Here is a 21,003-nt window from a genome sequence, read left to right as displayed (position 1 = left end):
GAAATATCAGCCCTGCTCAGCCGGCAATGATCACGGTACATTTTCTTGTAGACAAAGCACACATTGAAACCCTGGAACTTTGAGGCGATGAATCCTGAGGAAAAATATAATAAGGACTCGAATCATCAAACTTTTGCGCCACCGAGACAAGCGGAAAAGCCCTATGCTAAATGTGTAATTCCATGAGCTAAACGTTGAGACTGCAGGAGCCCATATAACAGCTGTCTACTATCAGTTCACTTTTGCAAAATGAATGGTTGAAACTTGCAGGAGTGAAAATCCAACGAGCCGGTCTTCACTCTTAAACCAGCAACTGTGAAGTTAAGAGAAACGTGCCGGAGAAATACTCGATTTCAGCGCGGTGACACTGGGCCAGAGTAAAGCTCAGTTAATATGATCGCCGAGTGGCCAGAGGGTGGATTTGGAATTCCTGAGTGACCGCACTGTGCATTTTCCAGATCTGCTTGGAGCACCAATCCCTTCAATTCATCACTTACAGGGACAATTCGATTCTCGGTTTCTTTTCCCTGAGCTTGGTGAGATCTTAAAAATTGAAAGCGACCAATATCAGAGCTAACCTCGTCACCGACATGCTCACAGATACAGAGCGGCCACACTCTGCTTCAGTGAGATGAAAGCCCAGAGCGGTTTCAAGGTCGAATGCAATTGGAAGCAAAGCTCGTTCAATGAAAGTGCAGGTCATTGAGGTGCCTTTAAAGTCCTGATTGTTTGAACTGAACTTCTTCCGAGACCGCGTGAGATTCAGGTGGAGTGATTTGGGGACTTCTTTTCTCTCTTTGCAAAAGTCTGAACCGCAGTTCAAGGATCAAAAGTCTAGTTCCAAATTAGGGCTTCTCCAGGGTATGAACCTCGAATCGAGAATTATACCCCGACCTTAACGAGCCCAGAAACAAGAACGTATCATGGACACATTCTATGAGAGGGCTGTCTGCATAATGAAAAGGCATTTTTGAAGAGACCTCCTGATCAGTTCCATGTTGGATCCTGAACAAAACACAGCACTGTGTGCTTCTCAAATTCACAAACACCATGAATTACACAAAGGCACCGCTGGGAGTTGAACCCAGAATCTCCTGTTTACTAGACAGGTGCTTTAACCAACTAAGCCACGGTGCCCATTCATGGTACTGTTTCCCACCTCCTCTCATTAATATCTATCAGCTACACGTCACATTCTGTTGTGGGTTCAGACTGTTTGATCTTTGTCTATTTCACTTGCCCGTTTCCCTGTGAATCCCGATACTGACTGCGTTTCAAGCTGTGTTTATCTTTCTGTGTCCATCAGTGCTTTGATAGACGAATGAATATTTGTGCTTCTGTTTGTTACTTTAAATAAATTCGGGATGGACAATTCTCGCTCTGACACTGAAGAACTAATTGAGCAAATTTCACAGTGAAGAGTTGTTTATTGTGGTGCTGAAACAAAAAAAATCGTAAGAGGAGCAAAGAGGGAAAACGAGAAAAACTTGTGAGTGAAATTAAGGACAACTTTCAAGGTTTTTACACGTATATTAAGAGAAAGAAGGGTGACTAAGAATAACGTGGGCCCTTAAAGACAGATGGAGGTGATATTGTAATTGAAAATCAGGAAATGGCAGAGTTGCTGATACTCACAGAAAAGCATGAGGATAATAAACCAGAGACACGAGGAAAACTGAAAATAAATCAAGGGGATTCAGTGTAAGTAAAATAATGGTATTGGAGAAAACAATTCGACTAAAGATAAACAAATCTCCAGGACCTGATGGTGACCATCCCAGGGGACTAAGGGGAATAGGTGAGGAAATTGTACATGTTTTAGTCATGATCGTTCAAAACTCTCTTGATTCAGGAATTGTTCCATGGATTGAAAAAATTGCCAATGTCATTCTGTTTTATATGAAGGGTAGGAGAGATAAAGCAGGAAATTAAAGACCTATTAGTCTGACGTCTGTTGTGGGGAAGTGACCAGAATCTGTTTTCGGGAAAGAATGACTGAGCACTTGGATAAACATGAATTGATCAGAGAGAGCCAGCATGGATTTGTAAAGTGTAAGTCAAGTCTAACGAAACTAGTTGACCTTTTTGAAGATGTAACTAACGTGGTAAATAATGGAGTGTCTATGGGTGTTATGTGTACATTGACTTCCAGAGACATTCGTTAAGGTTTAGCATCAGAGACTGTGAACAGAAATGAGAGCACGTGGAATTTATAGCAACCCATTGACATGGGGAGGGAGTTGGTTTGGAGGTAGGAGACAGAGAGTAGGGTTAATGGGTATGTACTCAAATTGACAGGATTTGATTAGTGGTGTCCCCCAGGGATCTGTATAAATGAGGCAGATAAAGGAATAGAGAGCGGTATATCCAGGTTTGTCGACGACACCAAGTTAGGTGGTGCAGTGAGTAGTGTAGATGGGAGCATAAAGTTATGAAGGGAAATTGAGAGATTCAGTGAGTTGGTAAAACTGTGTCAGATGGAGCTTACATAGAATTACATCGAATGTACATCACAGAAACAGGCAATTCGGCCCAACTAGACTATACCGGTGTTTATGCTGCAGACGAGCCTCCTCCAACCCCTCTTCATCTAACCCGATGAGCAAACCCGAATATTCCTTTCTCCTCCATGTGTTTATCCAGCTTCACCGTAAATGCATCCATGCGATTCGCATTAACTACTCCTTGTGGGAGCGAGCTGCACATTCTAACGACTCTCTGGATAAATATGTTTCTCTTGAATGCCAGATTGGATTTATTGATGACTATTATATTCATGGCCCTAAGTTCTGACGTCCCCACTCCCAAAAGTACAAACACCTTATCTACATCTGACCTATCAAACCCTTGCATAATCTTAAAGTCCCATATCAGGACTTCTATTTTCGATACAAAAGAGCCCCAGACTGTTCAAAGTTTCAATCTGGGGAAATGTGAGGCCATCCACTTTGGCCCTAAGCAAGATAAATCAGAGTATTTTCAAAATGGTGAGAAGCCAGGAACTGTGGGTGAGCAGAGATCCTTCGGGAAATCACGAAGAGTTGGCAGACAGGTGCAAAAAATAATTAAAATGGCAAATGGAATGTCGGCCTTTATCTCAAGGGAACTGGAATTCAAAAGGATGGAAGTTATGTTAGAATTCTATAAACTCTGCTAAGGCCACATTTAGAGTACGGCATTCAGTCCTGGGCACCAGACCTCAGGAAGGATATATTGGCCTTGCAGGAGGTGCAGCGCAGAAAGACCAGAATGATACCGGGGCTAAAATGGTAACATTATGAGGGCAAGTTGTGTGGACAAGGTTTGTATTTCCTCGTGTATAGAGGATTAAGTGGTGATGTAATTCAGGTGTTGAAGGTGATTCAATGATCCAATGGTGGGTGTGTGAGTTGGTGCTGAATCGGTCCCCTTCAGTGAAGAGAGGGTCAGCGGGCGCCTGACAGACACGGCTCGGAACGGGACTCGCTTCTCTCCGGCGGCAGCGGCTGGTTTCGAGAGATCTCTCTGTCTGCTGCTGTTACTCCGCCTCCCGCACTCTGGGAGAACTGCGGAGGTCGGTCCTCATTTTTCTCTTATGGATCCGGCTCCATCCGTTTACTGTTGACGGGAGTGCGTCTGATACCAAGTCAGTCAGAAGCGGGTGCAAATCACAACATTGGCACAGGCCCAAGGACTGGGGACTGGTTTGATATTGGGTCCTTTTTAAGGGATAGGCTGTAGAATGTTTGTATAATAATAATGATCAGAATTAACTTTGATACAATGAAGTTTTTTTCAGTTATTTCCCATTTCCACCCTCACCAGTTTTATACAGTAACAGGTAACAATGTTTGAGGGATGTGATGTCCAGTGTTGGTGGAATCAGTGTAATTTAACTTGATACATTGAAGAATCTCTTGTCTATCCCAGGCTCTTACCTTAGGTTTCGACCCTCACCTAGTTTAAAATTGGTCACTCACTGATATAAATAAACCAGTAACAACCCCGAAACCTCAGCGGGGATATTTGTTCCGATACTTAATGACGGTCCCAATTTCCACTGAAATTCTCAATCAGCAAATCCCAGAGGCTGTTTCGGGTTTGACAAACTGTGAAACAGATTGTTTTAAAAGCCGGAAAGAGGGAAAAACTGGTGATTGATATGAAGTGTTATACATTATCTCTTTCTGTTTCAGATTTACAATTTCTCTTTGTGTGTCACTGACAGGAGAGGCTATAACGGAGCCCAGTGACTGGGTAACAAGCTGCACTGAGTCATTGGCCTGTGTTACAGACCGGCTCGTTGGACCTGCTCATTTCGTGAACTCGCTGGTGTCTCAGCACGTGTGATGACTGAGTGAATCCCTTCCCACACACGGAGCAGGTGAACAGTCTCTCAACCAATGGGCATGCGTTGATGTGTCAGCAGTTCATTTCTGCTTTTAAAGCTCTTCTCACAGTCACTGCATTAAAAGGTCACTCAATAGTGTGAACAAGTTAATGTTTCAGAAGGTGAGATGATCAAGCGAATCTCTTCCCACACACGGAGCAGGTGAAAAGTCTCTCCCCAGTGTGAGTGCGTCGATGTCTCAGCAGTTTGTTTCTGATTTTACATCTCTTCCCACAGTCAGAACATTTAAAGGTCTCTCAGTGTGAACTCGCTGGTGTTTCAGAAGGTTTGATGACCAAGCGAATCCCTTCCCACACACTGAGCAGGTGAACGGCCTCTCCCCAGTGTGAGTGCGTTGGTGTGTCAGCAGATTAAATTTGCTTTTAAACCTCTTCTCACAGTCAGAACATTTAAAAGGTCTCTCATCGGAGTGAACTCGCTGGTGTGTCAGCAGGATGGATGACTGAGTGAATCTCTTCCCACACACGGTGCAGATGAACGGCCTCTCCCCAGTGTGGGTACGTTGGTGTCTCAGCAGTTCAATTTTGCTTTTAAACCTCTTCTCACAGTCAGAACATTTAAAAGGTCTCTCATTAGTGTGAACTCGCTGGTGTGTCAGGAGGTGAGATGACTGAGTGAATCCCTTCCCACACACAGAGCAGATGAACGGCCTCTCCCCAGTGTGAGTGCGTTGGTGTTTCAGCAGTTCAATTTTGCTTTTAAACCTCTTCTCACAGTCAGAACATTTAAAAGGCCTCTCCCCAGTGTGAACTCGCTGGTGTGTCAGAAGCTCAGATGAGCGAGTGAATTCCTTCCCACACACAGAGCAGATGAACGGTCTCTCCCCAGTGTGAGTGCGTTGGTGTGTCAGCAGATTACTTTTGCTTTTAAAACTCTTCTCACAGTCAGAACATTTAAAAGATCTCTCATCAGAGTGAACTCGCTGGTGTGTCAGGAGGTGGGATGATCGAGTGAATCCCTTCCCACACATGGAGCAGGTGAACGGCCTCTCTCCAGTGTGAACTCGCTGGTGTGTCAGGAGGAGGGATGACTGAGTGAATCCCTTCCCACACACGGAGCAGGTGAACGGGCTCTCCCCAGTGTGAACTCGCTGGTGTGTCAACAGGGTGGATGACTGAGTGAATCCCTTCCCACACACGGAGCAGGAGAACGGCCTCTCCCCAGTGTGGGTACATTGGTGTGTCAGCAGATTCCTTTTGCATTTAAACCTTTTCTCACAGTCAGAACATTTAAAAGGTCTCTCCCCAGTGTGAACTCGCTGGTGTGTCAGCAGGGTGGATGACTGAGTGAATCCCTTTCCACACACGGAGCAGGTGAACGGCCTCTCCCCCGTGTGAGTGCGTTGGTGTATCAGCAGATTAATTTTGCTTTTAAACCTCATCTCACAGTCAGAACATTTAAAAGGTCTCTCATCAGAGTGAACTCGCTGGTGTGTCAGCAGGTTGGATAACTGAGCGAATCCCTTCCCACACACGGAGCAGGTGAACGGCCTCTCCCCAGTGTGACTGTGTCGATGAATTTCCAGCCTGGAGGGGGAATTGAATCCCTTCCCACAGTCCCCACATTTCCACGGTTTCTTCATGGTCCGGGTGACCTTGTGTCTCTCCAGGTTGGACGATCAGTTGAAACCTCGTCCACACACAGAACACGTGTATGATTTCTCCCCTCTGTGAACGGTGCGATGTTTTTTCTGGCTGTGTAACTGGTTAAAGCACTTTCCACAGTCAGTGCACTGGAACACTCTCACTCGGGTGTGTGTGTGTCGGTGCTTTTCCACTCACACTGATGTTTGAAATCTTCTCCCACAGACAGAACAGACAAACATTTCTCCTTCCACATTCAAAGGCCGATGATATTCAGGTCCTGATGAATCGAGTGACTCTGTCAGATCTTGACGTGATCTTTGGTTTGAGTTTCCCTCTGCAAATCCTCCCCTGTAAAAGGAGTTTATAAAAGTTATCACTGTAATTACAGGATAGAAATTCAGATCAGATAACTCTACTTTCTATGGAACACTATTTCCTCTCTCATTACTCAAAGCTGTAAATCCCCGTCCCACACACTCTCCCTCCTCCCTGTGCTGAAATCCGAATCCATCGCATCATCTTTCAGTGGCCCTAAACCATAAGTGAAAGGGTGTGAGAGAGAGTGTGAGTGTGAGTGTGAGAGAGTGTGAGTACAGCAGTGGGCTGGGTGTGGAGAATGAAGTGGGGCAGGTGGAGCATGTTTCAGTGGGGCAGCAGTGATCATAATCTCATTGGGTTTAGAACAGTTATGGAAAAGGACAGGGGACAGTCAAATGTGAAAATTCTTAACTGGAGGAGGGCAAATTCCAGTGAGTTCAAAAGGGATCTTGTCCAGGTGGATTGGTATCAAAAATTGGCAGGCAGAACAGTAATTGAACAGTGGGAGGCCTTCAAGGAGGAGTTGGCTTGGGTGCAAAGTAGACAGATTCCCACGAGGAGGAAAGGAACAGCATCCAAAGCTAGAGCTCCCTGGATGACTGAAGATATAGAGATCACCATTTCTCCTTCATTTACAGACGCTCCCTGACCGATCGCCATTTCTCCTTCATTGACAGACGCTCCCTGACCGATCACCATTTCTCCTTCATTTACAGACGCTCCCTGACCGATCCCCATTTCCCATTCATTTACAGACGCTCCCTGACCGATCACCATTTCTCCTTCATTGACAGACGCTCCCTGACCGATCACCATTTCTCCTTCATTTACAGACGCTCCCTGACCGATCCCCATTTCCCCTTCATTTCCCGGCGGGTAGTGAGGGGGGGATAATGTTCACTGTTTTATATTCGGGTCTGGGGCCGCACTCGGGGTTTGTAAAGCCTGAGCCTGGGCCTGAGCCCGGACCCGGGCCCCGGGGTTTATTGAGCCTCTTGCTCCGATCCTCTGACCTGCACCGAACGCGCTCCTCCCGCAGCCTCGACTGGCCGCGCATGCTCAGGACACACTGACCGATAATGAGTCACTACTGCGCCTGCGCACTGGGCTCCACTGATTCAGATCAGGCACAATCTGAACCGCGCTGCATGCTGGGTGATGCAGCCGCCATTGATGATCGTAATATCTGGACGAGAAGCAAAGACATTGGAAGCAGGGAGAGCGCGTTTGGACCAAGGAAAATAAAATAAACTGAAACCCCAGCTCTTTGTGTCATTGAAACCGGCACAAACACACAGCGCAGACGCTCCACCACTTTGGTGAACTCCAGAAAATATTTTTTGGTAAATTTTATTAAATTCGTTTTTTTAAATGTTGCAACCGACGGGTTCAATTCAGGTTTATTTTCGAACTGCACCTCAGGATGTCAGTCTCAACACTAATCCCGCCCTGGTGATTAAGGAGAGTTCCGGACCAATAGGAGGAGCGCAAATTGACTGGAGGGGTGACAGGGTGAGTTGGTCCTCCAACGAATCGGAGTGTGTGAGGGGCGGGAGTTGTGGTATAGAATGGGCGGGTTTGAACCCAGATGTCCCTCATTGTCTGAAACATAATTTTTAAAACCTAATTGATCTTAAACTCCAGGAGACAACTCGACCTTTCTGTTGCGTCTTGAAACAGATCAAACTAGATGAGGTGGAGCAAACATTTCAACATTTGTTAGAAAAACACATTAATTAAGAACAGCCAACATGGATCATTTGAGATAACTCAAGTCCACTGATAAAGGGAATGTAGTCAACATTGATTGTGAAAGGGTGTTTGGTAAGATGCCGGACAGGAGGCTTGTTGATAAAATTAGTACTTACCGCATTAAAAGGAATGAGGCAGTGTGTATCGGAAGTTGTGTAAAGGGCAGAAAACAGAGAGTAGTGGTTAATGGATGTTCTCCAGACTGGAGGGATGTAAACAGTGGTGTCCCCCAGGGTCAGTGTTGGGACCATTGCTAACCTCAATATAGAGAATGATCTGAGCTTGGGTATGTGGGACACAAGGTGAAAATCTCCAGATGACGCCAAAATTGGCAGCGTGGGGAACTGTGAAGAGGAGTCAGTGTCTTCATTGTGACATCCACAGGTTAGTAAATGGGCCAGGTGAAATTTAATGCAGAGAAATGTGACGTGATGCATTTTGAGAGGAAGAAAAATGAGATGAAATGTAAACTAAATGGTCAAAGTTTAAAAGTAGAGCAGCAGAGAGACTTAGGGATGGAAGGTTCTAAATAATGCATTGTCTTATTAATTAACAAGTCTGAGAGTCAGCAACTTTAATACCTCATTCAGAAATATATGAGCAAATTCTCTTTCCTCTCCCATACCAGACTAAACATGCAAATCCCCCGTGTAGACGAGATCAGCCCTCTGGATGGAACCACGGACTCCCTGAGCTTGATCTCCGGTGTCTCCAGTCCCAACTGCCCCTTACTTCAGTAGCCCCTCACTTTTATACCCTGTTGTGATCCATCTCTGTCACTGGAGCTGGAACTTCCCTAATCTGTGGTTTACAAGGACACATTGCTTGGTTCCCAGCAGTTACTTTTCTTCAGTAGTGTTCTCATGATCCCTGAACTACCCTGCTTAGTGTTAATTAGAATCATAGAATCAGAGAAAATTTACAGCACAGAAGGAGGCCATTCAGTCCATTCTGTCCATTCAGGAAAATCATGTCTCACGAATTTGATTGAGTTTTTTGAAGGGGTAACCAAGAAGATAGATGAGGGCTGTGCAGTAGACGTGGTCTACATGGACTTCAGCAAAGCATTTGACAAGGTACCGCATGGTAGGTTGTTACATAAGGTTAAATCTCATGGGATCCAAGGTGAGGTAGCCAATTGGATACAAAATTGGCTTGACGACAGAAGACAGAGGGTGGTTGTCGAGGGTTGTTTTTCAAACTGGATGCCTGTGTCCAGCGGTGTGCCTCAGGGATCGGTGCTGGGTCCGCTGTTATTTGTTATTTATATTAATGATTTGGATGAGAATTTAGGAGGCATGGTTAGTAAGTTTGCAGATGACACCAAGATTGGTGGCATTGTGGACAGTGAAGAAGGTTATCTAGGATTGCAACGGGATCTTGATCAATTGGGCCAGTGGGCCGATGAATGGCAGATGGAGTTTAATTTAGATAAATGTGAGGTGATGCATTTTGGTAGATCGAATCGGGCCAGGACCTACTCCGTTAATGGTAGGGCGTTGGGGAGAGTTATAGAACAAAGAGATCTAGGAGTACAGATTCATAGCTCCTTGAAAGTGGAGTCACAGGTGGATAGGGTGGTGAAGAAGGCATTCAGCATGCTTGGTTTCATTGGTCAGAACATTGAATGCAGGAGTTGGGATGTCTTGTTGAAGTTGTACAGGGCATTGGTGAGGCCACACTTGGAGTACTGTGTACAGTTCTGGTCACCCTATTATAGAAAGGATATTATTAAACTAGAAAGAGTGCAGAAAAGATTTACTAGGATGCTACCGGGACTTGATGGTTTGACTTACAGGGAGAGGTTAGACAGACTGGGACTTTATTCCCTGGAGAGTAGGAGGTTAAGGGGTGATCTTATAGAAGTCTATAAAATAATGAGGGGCATAGATAAGGTCGATAGTCAAAATCTTTTCCCAAAGGTAGGGGAGTCTATAACGAGGGGGCACAGATTTAAGGTGAGAGGGGAGAGATACAAAAGGATCCAGAGGGGCAATTTTTTCACTCAAAGGGTGGTGAGTGTCTGGAACGAGCTGCCAGAGGCAGTAGTAGAGGCGGGTACAATTTTGTCTTTTAAAAAGCATTTGGACAGTTACATGGGGAAGATGGGTATCGAGGGATATGGGCCAAGTGCAGGCAATTGGGACTAGCTTAGTGGTATAAACTGGGCGACATGGACATGTTGGGCCGAAGGGCCTGTTTCCATGTTGTAACTTCTATGATTCTATGATTCTATTCTATGTCCGCGCCAGCCGAAAATGAGCCACCCAGCCTAATCCCACTTTCCAGCACTTGGTCCATAGCCTTGTCGGTCACGGCTCTTCAGGTGTATATCCGGGTACCTTTTAAATGAGTTGAGGGTTTCTGCCTCTACCACCCTTTCAGGCAGTGAGTTCCAGACACCTACCAGCCTCTGGGTGAAAAATGTTTTCTCAGCTCCTCAATAATCCTTCCACCAATCACTTTAAATCTATGCCCTGCTCCTTGTTTATTGACCTCTCTGCGAAGGGAAATCGGTTCTTCCTATCCAGCCTATCTCGGCCACACATAAATTTGTACACCTCAATTAAATCAATCCTCAGCCTCCTCAGTTTCAAAGAGAACAATCCCAGCCGATCCAATCTTTCTTCATAGCTAAAATTATCCAGTCCTGGCAACATCCTCGTAAATCTCCCCTGTACCCTCTCGAGTGCAATTCCACCCTTCCTGTAATGTGGTGACCAGAACTGTACACAGTACTCAAGTTGTGGGCCTAACCATTGTTTTATACAGTTCCAGCATAACCTCCCTGCTCTTATATTCTATGCCGTGTCTAATAAAGGAAAGAATTCCATTTGCCTTGTTAACCACCTTATCTACCTGTCCTGCTACCTTCAGGGATCTGTGGACATGTATTCCAAGGTCCCTCACTTCTTCTACACCTTTCAGTATCCTCCCATTTATTGTGTGCTCCCTTGCCTTATTTGCCGGCCCCAAATGCATTACCTCACACTTCTCCGGATTAAATTCCATTTACCATTTTCCTGCCCACCTGACCAGTCCATTGATATCTTCCTGCACTCTACAGCTTTCCTCCTCACTATCAACCATGCGGCCAATTTTGTATCATCTGCAAACTTCTTGATCAAGCCCCCTACATTTAAGTCCAAATCATTAATATACATCACAAAAAGCAAGGGACCGAGTACTGAGCTCTGCGGAACCACACTGGAAACAGCCTTCCAGTCAAAAAAACACCCCTTGATCATTCCCCTTTTCTTCCTGCCACTGAGCCAATTTTGGATCCAACCTGCGCCTGGTTATCAGTATCTCAGTTTGGAGATTCAAACACGCACAGCCCACCAAACAAACTAGTTATATTTTTCGCTATTCCCAATACTCTGGAATGCAGGCAGCTGGAGGCTGATCTTAAAATAGCTCCTGCCCCCCTCCCGGGGAGGAACGGTCAGTCCTGTTCCAGCATCACGCTGGGAGAGTTTGGGAAACACACGGACATGGAGCAGTTGGGACTGGGATTATCAGGGGGTCACATCAGATGGACGAGTGGCGTCTTGTCGATATTGTGAGTGATGTTGGGACTGAGAACTTGTCCGTCAAAGCGGAGAGCGATTTGACGAGCGCGGCTCTGGTGACTCTCTCTCTCTCTCTCTCACCCTCCGCAAAGTGCTTAAGCCCGGCCTTCGGGAATCTCGTTTCTTATTCCTGAATTTTGCCTCGGGCCAGTGCAGGGAAAGTTTTTATTAATGATCCAGCTTTCAGACTGATCGTGGTGTGAAAAGATGGGAAATACAGAATGTGAACTTGCACTGGACTGGATTACAACGAGAAGTGTTTCATTTTGGACTCTGTATAAATTCAGTATCTTTTTTTTGAAAATACACATTATTAAAATGAGTTTCTTTGTGTCTCACATTCCCCTTAAAGTTCTTTCATCCCCAGGGTCCTCACTCACCTCCTGTTAGTTCACAGTTGACTTCTGCTCAATTAGCCGGTGGTGGGAATTAAGAAATGATTTCAATTTGAATTAACAGTTAATTCAAAAAGCAGCCACTTTAATTTAAGAGCAGCGGAGGCTGTAAAGGTTCGACAGGAATAAACCAGGCCTGGACTCGCAAGGAACAGAGATTGTGCCTTGAAACAATAAACCGTTTTGTTTTTCCAAAATAATTTATCAGAGACGCCGTTTCTTGTCGAAAGGGAAGAAAATTTGATCCGTTTGCCTTTCTCTCCCGACCTTTCCTGGGCCGTGAGGTCGAACAGCTTCTATCAGGTCACTGGTACCAGGCCTGGGCACCAGTTAGACCTGCGTTGCCCACGCTGAGGAGGAGGCACTGTGCTTTCCCTGGCGGTTATAAGGCGTCCAAAATCAGAATACCAGGTTACTAGCACAGGGGAGAGAGATGTCACCGGTGGACACAATGCCTGGACTTTCCGGACGTTGCAACAGGGTGAGGGCGGGAATTCTGCCCATCGCCCCCTGACCGCACCATGGTCATTACCCAGTTTCCTGTGTCAGCGGCCATTAGTCACGGTGGGCCCCGGCCCCTGATGGAAATTCCACCGGCGAGCAGCAGCCCAGCGGCCCCCGGGGAAATTTGTAATAACTTTCAAAAGGGAACAGGATAAATATTTGAAGGGGAGAAATCTGCAGGACCGCGGGGAAAGAGCAGGGGGGAGTGGGACTAATTGGAGAGCTGTTTGAAGGAGCCAGCACAGGCACGATGGGCTGAACGGCCTCCTCCTGTGCTGTAAGATCCTATGAGGTTCAAGGTGCAGCGGGGTCAGGGTGGAGCGGCTGTCACCAGCTCTGCCTGATGACCATCAGGTGAAGTCCAACACAGTGAAGGAAATGCAGCCCCCAGTGCACTCTCCCTCCCTGCAGCATTCCTCCAGGAATCCACTCGACACTGTGCAGCATCACACCGGCAAATGAGTTGGAGAGGAACTTCTACAAACGTCAGATTTTTCCCAAAGAAGTTCGGACGTTTGTCTCTCTCTCTCTCTCCTGGGGAGCAACGGGGCCGGGTGGAATTAATCCCAGTACCTTCCGAAAACAATCAATCAATCATCGAAAGCTCAGGGCAGCGAACACTATTGGTCCCACCTCCTGATCCAGGGCATGTCTGAGGATACTGATTGTTTCCAGGACTCCCTCAGACTGGTCTGAAACACCGACCGGGGGCCAATTACTGACTGCAATGCTACGAATTAAAACACAACCTGCAGTTTAAACATTCAAAGCACCCCATTTAATATAAAGAGACATTATTGTAAATTAACCCCACCCACTGAACACTCTCCAGGCACAGACAGACACACACAGGCCAACGTTTTACACACACACACACACACACACATCATCGTGACTCAATGAGCTTCTTGGCTTTGAAGAAGCGTCGCAGGTGGAAGACCTGCCAGGTGGCCAGGCCGACGAGGCAGCACATGGAGAAGATGCTGAAATACAGGACACGAGCACTGGTGGACTCTGCACGGAGGGAGAGAGAGAGAGAGAGGGGCTCATCAAACAGGTTGGAGGAGTGGATTCAATCTGCACTAAGATCACTTCACTGAAGGCAGCCCTCCCTCTTCCCTTCACCTTGCTGCCCCGAGCACCGTTTCCCTGCTCCTGGGTCACTGCTGCTCCGAGTCTGGCCTTTGGTCAATGCCTGGGGTCACTCCCTCCCCCGAACCCCCATCCTGGATCCTCTTTCGCTAAACAGCTCAGGTGAGAGCAGGGACATGGCAGGCCTTTCATGGGAGCGTCACTCTGTCCACAACTGACACCCTGTCCCTTTCTAACAGGTCAATCCCACCACCTAGAATCTTACAGCACAGGAGGCCTCTCGGCCCATCGTGCCTGTGCTGGCTCTTTGAAAGAGCTGTCCCATTAGTCCCACTCCCCTGCCCTTTCCCCATAGCCCTGCAAATGTTTCCTTTCAGTGTTTATCCAATTCCCTTTTGAAAGTTATTATTAAATCTGCTTCCACCGCCCTTTCAGGCAGCGCATTCCAGATCATAACTCGCTGCGGAAAATAAAACCCTCATCGCCATCTGGTTCTTTTGCCAATTCCCTTAAATCTGTGTCCTCTGGTTACCAACCCTTCTGCCACTGGAAATAGTTTCTCCTTATTTAATCTATTAAAACCCTTCATAATTTTGAACACCTCTATTAAATCTCCCCGTAACCTTCTCTGCTCTAAAGAGAACAACCCCAGTCTCTCCACATAACTGAAATCCCTCATCCCTGGTACCATTCTAGTAAATCTCCTCTGCACCCTCTCCAAGGCCTTGACATCCTTCCTAAAGTGTGGTGCCCAGAATTGGACACAATACTCCAGCTGAGGCCTAACCAGTGTTTTATAAAGGTTTAGTATAACTTCCTTGCTTTCGTACTCGATGCCTCTATTAATAAAGCCCAGGATCCTGTATGCTTTTTTTAACAGCCTTCTCAATTTGTCACCTTCAAGGATTTGTGTCTGTGCACTCCCCAGGTCTCTCTGTTCCTGCATTCCCTTTAAAATTGTACCATTTAGTTTATATTGCCTCTTCTCATTCTTCCTACCAAAATGTATCACTTCCCACTTCTCTGCGTTAAATTTCACCTGCCATGTGTCTGCCCATTCCACCAGTCTGTGTCCTCCTGAAGTCTGTTACTATCCTCCACATTGTTTGCTACATTTCCGAGTTTCGTGTCATCTGCAAAGTTTGAAATACCCTGAATACCCAAGTGCAAGTCATTAATATATATCACTAAGATCACCACAGACCAGGGATCAGGGCCTTTACCCAGTAAACTATCAGGGAATCAGCATAGACCAGGGATCAGGGCTTTTGCCACCTGGAGACCCTCACTCATTACAAAAGGCCACTCTGTCACTTTGGACAAAGTTTGGCCTCCACCACCCTCCTCCTAACAGTAAAATTCACCAACTTGCAACCTCAACTCCAGTGTACAGACACATGCACCCACCTTGCGGACCCCCTCAAACGTGCATCTTGCGGATGGGGGCCTCCTCGGAGAACAAGCAGCATCACCAGCCTCGCCGGCCGCGACGTCCACCTCTGACACGTGGAGCTCCACAAAACAGTGCTGTGACACATCCACCTCCACAGCAGGAGGGAGGGCAACCACAGAGAGAGATGTGTCGCAGGACGCACTACCCTCGCCACAAGGTCCACAGACCGAGGCTCAGCTTCCTGGACCTCTCTGAGGAGCAGTGCACATGGAGGCTCAGAGTCACTCGACATGTAGTCGTGGACATCTGCAGCCTCCTTCATGCCGAGCTGCTCCCGGCTGGCCCGAGCACAATCTTCTTACCTGTCGCTGCCAAAGTCACCACTGCCCTGAAAAACTTCTCCTCCGCATCCTTCCAGGGTGCCACTGGGGACATCGCCAGCGTCTCTCAGTCGTCTGCACAAAAGAGCCCTGCAAATACACCTACACCCACTCTGCAGTGACCCAATGGGTGGCATCAGTTGTGGGTCTTCATGGTGATCCTCAGGAAAGGGCATTATTGCACAAACCAGACAAGATTTGCAAAGACGTGGCAGTAGTGGTGATAACAAATTTAATGTGGTTTGTAAAACAAACAAAACTAAATGAAAAACATGACATTCTGTCATACACCTTTGTGCATCCCCTTTGTGCTCACAAAACCTTAACCTTACGTTTACGGGAACCCCTACGTGGTGCTACCCCTGCAGCTTCAGCAGAGGTAGTGGCAGGTTGCTCTTGTCCATGCCCTGACTGATAAGATGCTTTGCGCGGACGCCCTCTGGGTTTCGGTACCCGTGAGGGCCCCTCCAAAGACTGCTCCACCTGCACCTGTGCAGAGGCGGACTCGGCCACCTGGAGAGGAGGCAGCATTGCGGGTCCTGGTTGAGAGGGGGGCAATGGGTGAGACGTGGGAGCACTTTGCATGACATCCCCACTTCCATGTCCCCTTTCGCCATCATCCCTCTCCTGGGCCTTTTGGCATCTCTTCTGCTATCAAGGCAAAACACAGAGAGGTATGAGTGAGTGATGGTTGCATGGTGACCCACTGCATGCATTGGTGTGGGTGGGGGTGACCCTGAGGGAGATGCATGGGAGGGTGCGTGTGAGACATGGCCATGAGATTGTATGAGGATTGGGTTGCGTGGTAGTGTTCGAATGGGAACTGGGGCGGTGAGTAAGTGCAGGCAAGGTGAGGATGATGGTTGAGTGGATGTGAGGAGTGATGCGAGAGCATTGTGGTGGCAGTGAAGAAGGAGTTTTGTGGTGAAGGAGGTGATGTGGAAGACCAAGTGTAGGAGAATGAGTAAGTGTGCTCACTTTGACTGACCTGCACTGGATCCAGGTTCGGGAGATGTTACTCCTGCTGGTGACCTCCTCTGCCACCTCGAGCCAGGCCTTCTTGGTGGCAGAGGCAGGCCACTTCCTCCGGTCCGCTGGGAAAAACGTTCTCCACCTCCTCCTCACCCCATTGAGCAGCACCTGGAGTGAGGAGTCTGAGAACCTTGGAGCAGCCTCGCCTCTGGGCTGCTCCATGCGGCCAATTTGGTTGTTTGCTGCAGGGGGAGTATTGAAGGACTGCCCCTTTAAAAAGGGCTCCTCCAGCTGACAGCCTGTGATGTGGGTGCACAGCCCGCCCGCTGCGCAGGTCTGCAACGGGAAACCCGGAAGCCACGGTAACTGCCTTCAATTTGGCTGCGATTGTGTGCGGAGCACCCCGAATTCACTGGGCGCGTTACCCACCTCCCTCCTAATATCGGGCCCATTGGGTCAGATTGGGGCGATTAACAGAGGGAGAGGGAAATAGAGATGGAGAGAGAGTGACAGAGAGATGGAGAGAGTGACAGAGAGATGGAAAGAAAGTGACAGAGATGGAGAGAGAGTGACAGAGAGGTAGAGAGAGAGTTACAGAGAAATGGACAGAGAGTGACGGAGAGATGGAGAGAGTGACGGAGAGATGGAGAGAGTGACAGAGAGATGGAGAGAGTGACAGAGAGATGGAGAGAGTGACAGAGAATGGGTGAGCTAGAATGAGTAACAGAGAAAGAGAGGGAGAGAAATGGAGAGATAACGAGATAAAGGGATAGAGATGGAGAGACAATGATAGAGAGATTTGGAGAGACAGTATGGGAGATGGAGCGAGAATAACAGAGTGAGGGAGAGGTAGAGATGGAGAGAGAGTAACAGATAGAGGGAGAGATAAATAGAATGTAACAAAGGGAGATAGAATAAGAGAGAGAGAAATGGAGAGGTAGAGATGGGCAGAAAGTGGGAGATAGAGATGTGGAGAGTAACAGAGTGAAGGGTAGATAAAATATTGGGAGTGAGAGAGATGGACAGAGAGTGTAAAGGAAAATCAGAAATGACGGGAAAGTGGTGAAGAGAAATTGAAGAAAATATACGAGAGAGACAGGGTCGAGAGAGAGAGAGAACGAGAAAGAGAGAGCCCAGCAGAGAGAGAGAAAGACAATGTGTGAGAGACCAACACAATCTCTTCAATGGGAAAGAGAATTGTTGGGGTAAATCGGCCTTCAATTCACCATCTCCCATTATTCACTCCGGTCCAAAAGCAATTTCATCCCCAGAGAGAGGGGAGACACGGATAGAAAAACAGATTCCTGGGGAATGCTCAACTCAGTTTATTAAAGATTATAAGGTACAGAGAGAGATCACACACTCATTATGGTCACAGCTCATTTGACTCAATCCAATCTCCAAAGATGGGATCTCGCTCATTCCAACAAATCCATCAGAATAACATCACACACAGCAATCGGGGAAATGATATTGAAACAGCGAACTTCAATGGGTCAAGAGAATAAAGCTCACAACACAGAACATGGAGGGATTAAATTCACCAAAACTCGCAGAACAAGGAGGTGATGGATTAGTTAATCAGCAAAATTCACTCTACACTGTCCCATCAAACACTCCCAGGGCAGGTACAGACCGGGTTAGATACAGAGTAAAGCTCCCTCTACACTGACCCATCAAACACTCCCAGGGCAGGTACAGACCGGGTTAGATACAGAGTAAAGCTCCCTCTACACTGTCCCATGAAACACTCCCAGGGCAGGTACAGACCAGGTTAGACACAGAGTAAAGCTCCCTCCACACTGTCCCATCAAACACTCTCAGGGCAGGTACAGCACGGGTTAGATACAGAGTAAAGCTCCCTCTACACTGTCCCATCAAACACTCCCAGGGCAGGTGTAGGGTTAGATAAGGAGTAAAGTTCCCTCTACACTGTCCCATGAAACACTCCCAGGGCAGGTACAGAACAGGTTAGATACAGAGTAAAGCTCCCTCGACACTGTCCCATCAAACACTCCCAGGGCAGGTTCAGCACGGGTTAGATACAGAGTAAAGCTCCCTCTACACTGTCCCATCAAACACTCCCAGAGCAGGTACAGGGTTAGATACAGAGTAAAGTTCCCTCTACACTGACCCATCAAACACTCCCAGGGCAGGTGTAGGGTGAGATAAGGAGTAAAGTTCCCTCTACACTGTCCCATCAAACACTCCCATGGCAGGTACAGATCGGGTTAGATACAGAGTAAAGCTCCCTCTACACTGTCTGGAGAATGAGAAATTATCAGAGAGATTGATCTGGAGAATGAGAGATTATAATAGAGATTGATCTGGAGAATGAGAGATTATTATAGAGATTGATCTGGAGAATGAGAGATTATTATCGGGATTGATCTGGAGATTGATCTGGAGAATGAGAGATTATTAGAGAGATTGATCTGGAGAATGAGGGATTATTATAGAGATTGATCTGGAGAATGAGGGATTATTATTGAGATTGATATGGAGAATGAGGGATTATTATAGGGATTGATCTGGAGAATGAAGGATTATTATAGAGATTGATCTGGACAATGAGAGATTATTATAGGGATTGATCTGGAGAATGAGGGATTATTATAGAGATTGATCTGGAGAATGAGAGATTATTATAGAGATTGATCTGGAGAATGAGAGATTATTATAGGGATTGATCTGGAGAATGAGGGATTATTATAGAGATTGATCTGGAGAATTAGGGATTATTATAGAGATTGATCTGGAGAATGAGAGATTATTATTGAGATTGATCTGGAGAATGAGAGATTATTATGGAGATTGATCTGGAGAATGAGGGATTATTATAGAGATTGATCTGGAGAATGAGAGATTATTATGGAGATTGATCTGGAGAATGAGAGATTATTATAGAGATTGATCTGGAGAATGAGCGATTATTATTGAGATTGATCTGGAGAATGAGCGATTATTATTGAGATTGATCTGGAGAATGAGAGATTATTATTGAGATTGATCTGGAGAATGAGGGATTATTATAGAGATTGATCTGGAGAATGAGCGATTATTATTGAGATTGATCTGGAGAATGAGAGATTATTATAGAGATTGATCTGGAGAATGAGAGATTATTATAGAGATTGATCTGGAGAATGAGGGATTATTATTGAGATTGATCTGGAGAATGAGAGATTATTATAGGGATTGATCTGGAGAATGAGAGATTATTATAGAGATTGATCTGGAGAATGAGAGATTATTATAGAGATTGATCTGGAGAATGAGAGATTATTATAGAGATTGATCTGGAGAATGAGGCCTCGCTGACGTGTTCCTGGGTCCTGTAATGATCTTTACCATTACACGCAGTAATCTGGGGCGTTGCAATCCTGACATTGAATCTGGTTCCCATCGCACCTTCTGATAATAAATCCAGCCCCCTTAATCTGTTGTAGCTTTTCTCGGATTATGCGGATGGATTCTGGATTATTATCGCGTCTGAACACTTCACTGAAAACAAAATACTTCCCAATGTTCTGGTTCCCCCAGGCGGTATTAAAGGGACTCCCGCTTAAAGGGCTCACGATTTCGCAGTTCTGATTCCCACTGAAACAGTTCCTGATACAGGGGGTGTTCCTGGTGTAGAATATCACACAGCCCACCGTCATTTTCCTGGCGTGAAGCTTATTCTGAAAGCTCTGGGCAGCGATGGTATTAATGCCTAGGTTTCTGTCATCATCGGTGAGATACAACAGTTTATACTCTGAACACTGCTCGCCTGTGTGCGGAAAGACAGCCATGTAGTTTAGCCGAGGGTGATTCAGGGAGTTGGCCGTATTGTATTTAATACTCGGGGTCACCGTGCCTCTTATCCCGGGTGGGAAATAGCCTCCAAACACATTCCTGTTGCGACACTCCGTCGGAGTTAAAGCCATCAGGAAAGCGAACTGTCTGTCTGTCGGCCGTCCATTCTCGTCTTCCGTCACAGCTTCAGGTCTGAAACTAGAAGAGTGAACAGGGGGTGAGAGAGAGGCAGAGAGAGTGAGGGAGGGAGGGAGAGACAGGGAGTGAAAGAGAGAGAGAGACAGAGAGTGAGAGAGAGAGAGGGAGAGAGAGAGAGAAAGTGAGAGAGAGAGAGAGGGAGGAGGGAGGAGGGAGAGACAGAGAGTGAAAGAGAGAGAGAGAGTGACAGACAGAGTTAGTATTGAGAGAGGCAGAGAGTGTGAGAGAGAGAGACAGAGAGTGAGAGAGAGGGAGGGAGAGAGAGTGTGAGACAGAGAGGGAGAGAGAGAGAGAAAGTGAGAGAGAGAGAGAGATAGAGAGAGAGAGGGAGGAGGGAGAGACAGAGAGTGAAAGAGAGAGAGAGTGACAGACAGAGTTAGTATTGAGAGAGGCAGAGAGTGTGAGAGAGAGAGACAGAGAGTGAGAGAGAGGGAGGGAGAGAGTGAGGGAGGGAGAGAGAGTGAGAGAGAGAGAGGGAGGGAGAGATAGAGAGAGAGAGAGAGAAAGTGAGAGAGAGAGAGTGAGAGAGAGGGAGAGACAGAGAGGGAGTGAGAGAGTGAGAGTGTGAGACAGAGAGGGAGTGAGAGAGTGAGAGTGTGTGAGAGAGAGGGAGAGAGAAAGAGAGAGTGAGAGAGAAAAACAGAGGGTGAGAG

The 21,003-nt window shown here is 46.8% G+C and overlaps 1 non-coding gene and 1 pseudogene across 1 annotated transcript; both read right to left on the bottom strand.

Moving 5' to 3' along the window:
* Positions 1 to 1,063: 1,063 nt before the first annotated feature.
* Positions 1,064 to 1,137, bottom strand: trnat-agu (transfer RNA threonine (anticodon AGU)). The gene has a single exon. It is a non-coding gene; the product is annotated as a tRNA-Thr (tRNA).
* Positions 1,138 to 4,580: 3,443 nt separating this feature from the next.
* Positions 4,581 to 12,569, bottom strand: LOC137311403 (zinc finger protein 84-like; annotated as a pseudogene).
* Positions 12,570 to 21,003: the final 8,434 nt, after the last annotated feature.

This window comes from Heptranchias perlo, unplaced genomic scaffold, assembly GCF_035084215.1.
Source record: "Heptranchias perlo isolate sHepPer1 unplaced genomic scaffold, sHepPer1.hap1 HAP1_SCAFFOLD_335, whole genome shotgun sequence".
Lineage (NCBI taxonomy): Eukaryota > Metazoa > Chordata > Chondrichthyes > Hexanchiformes > Hexanchidae > Heptranchias > Heptranchias perlo.
Note: the sequence above shows the minus strand (reverse complement) of the source record. Positions and strands in the feature narration are given on the sequence as shown.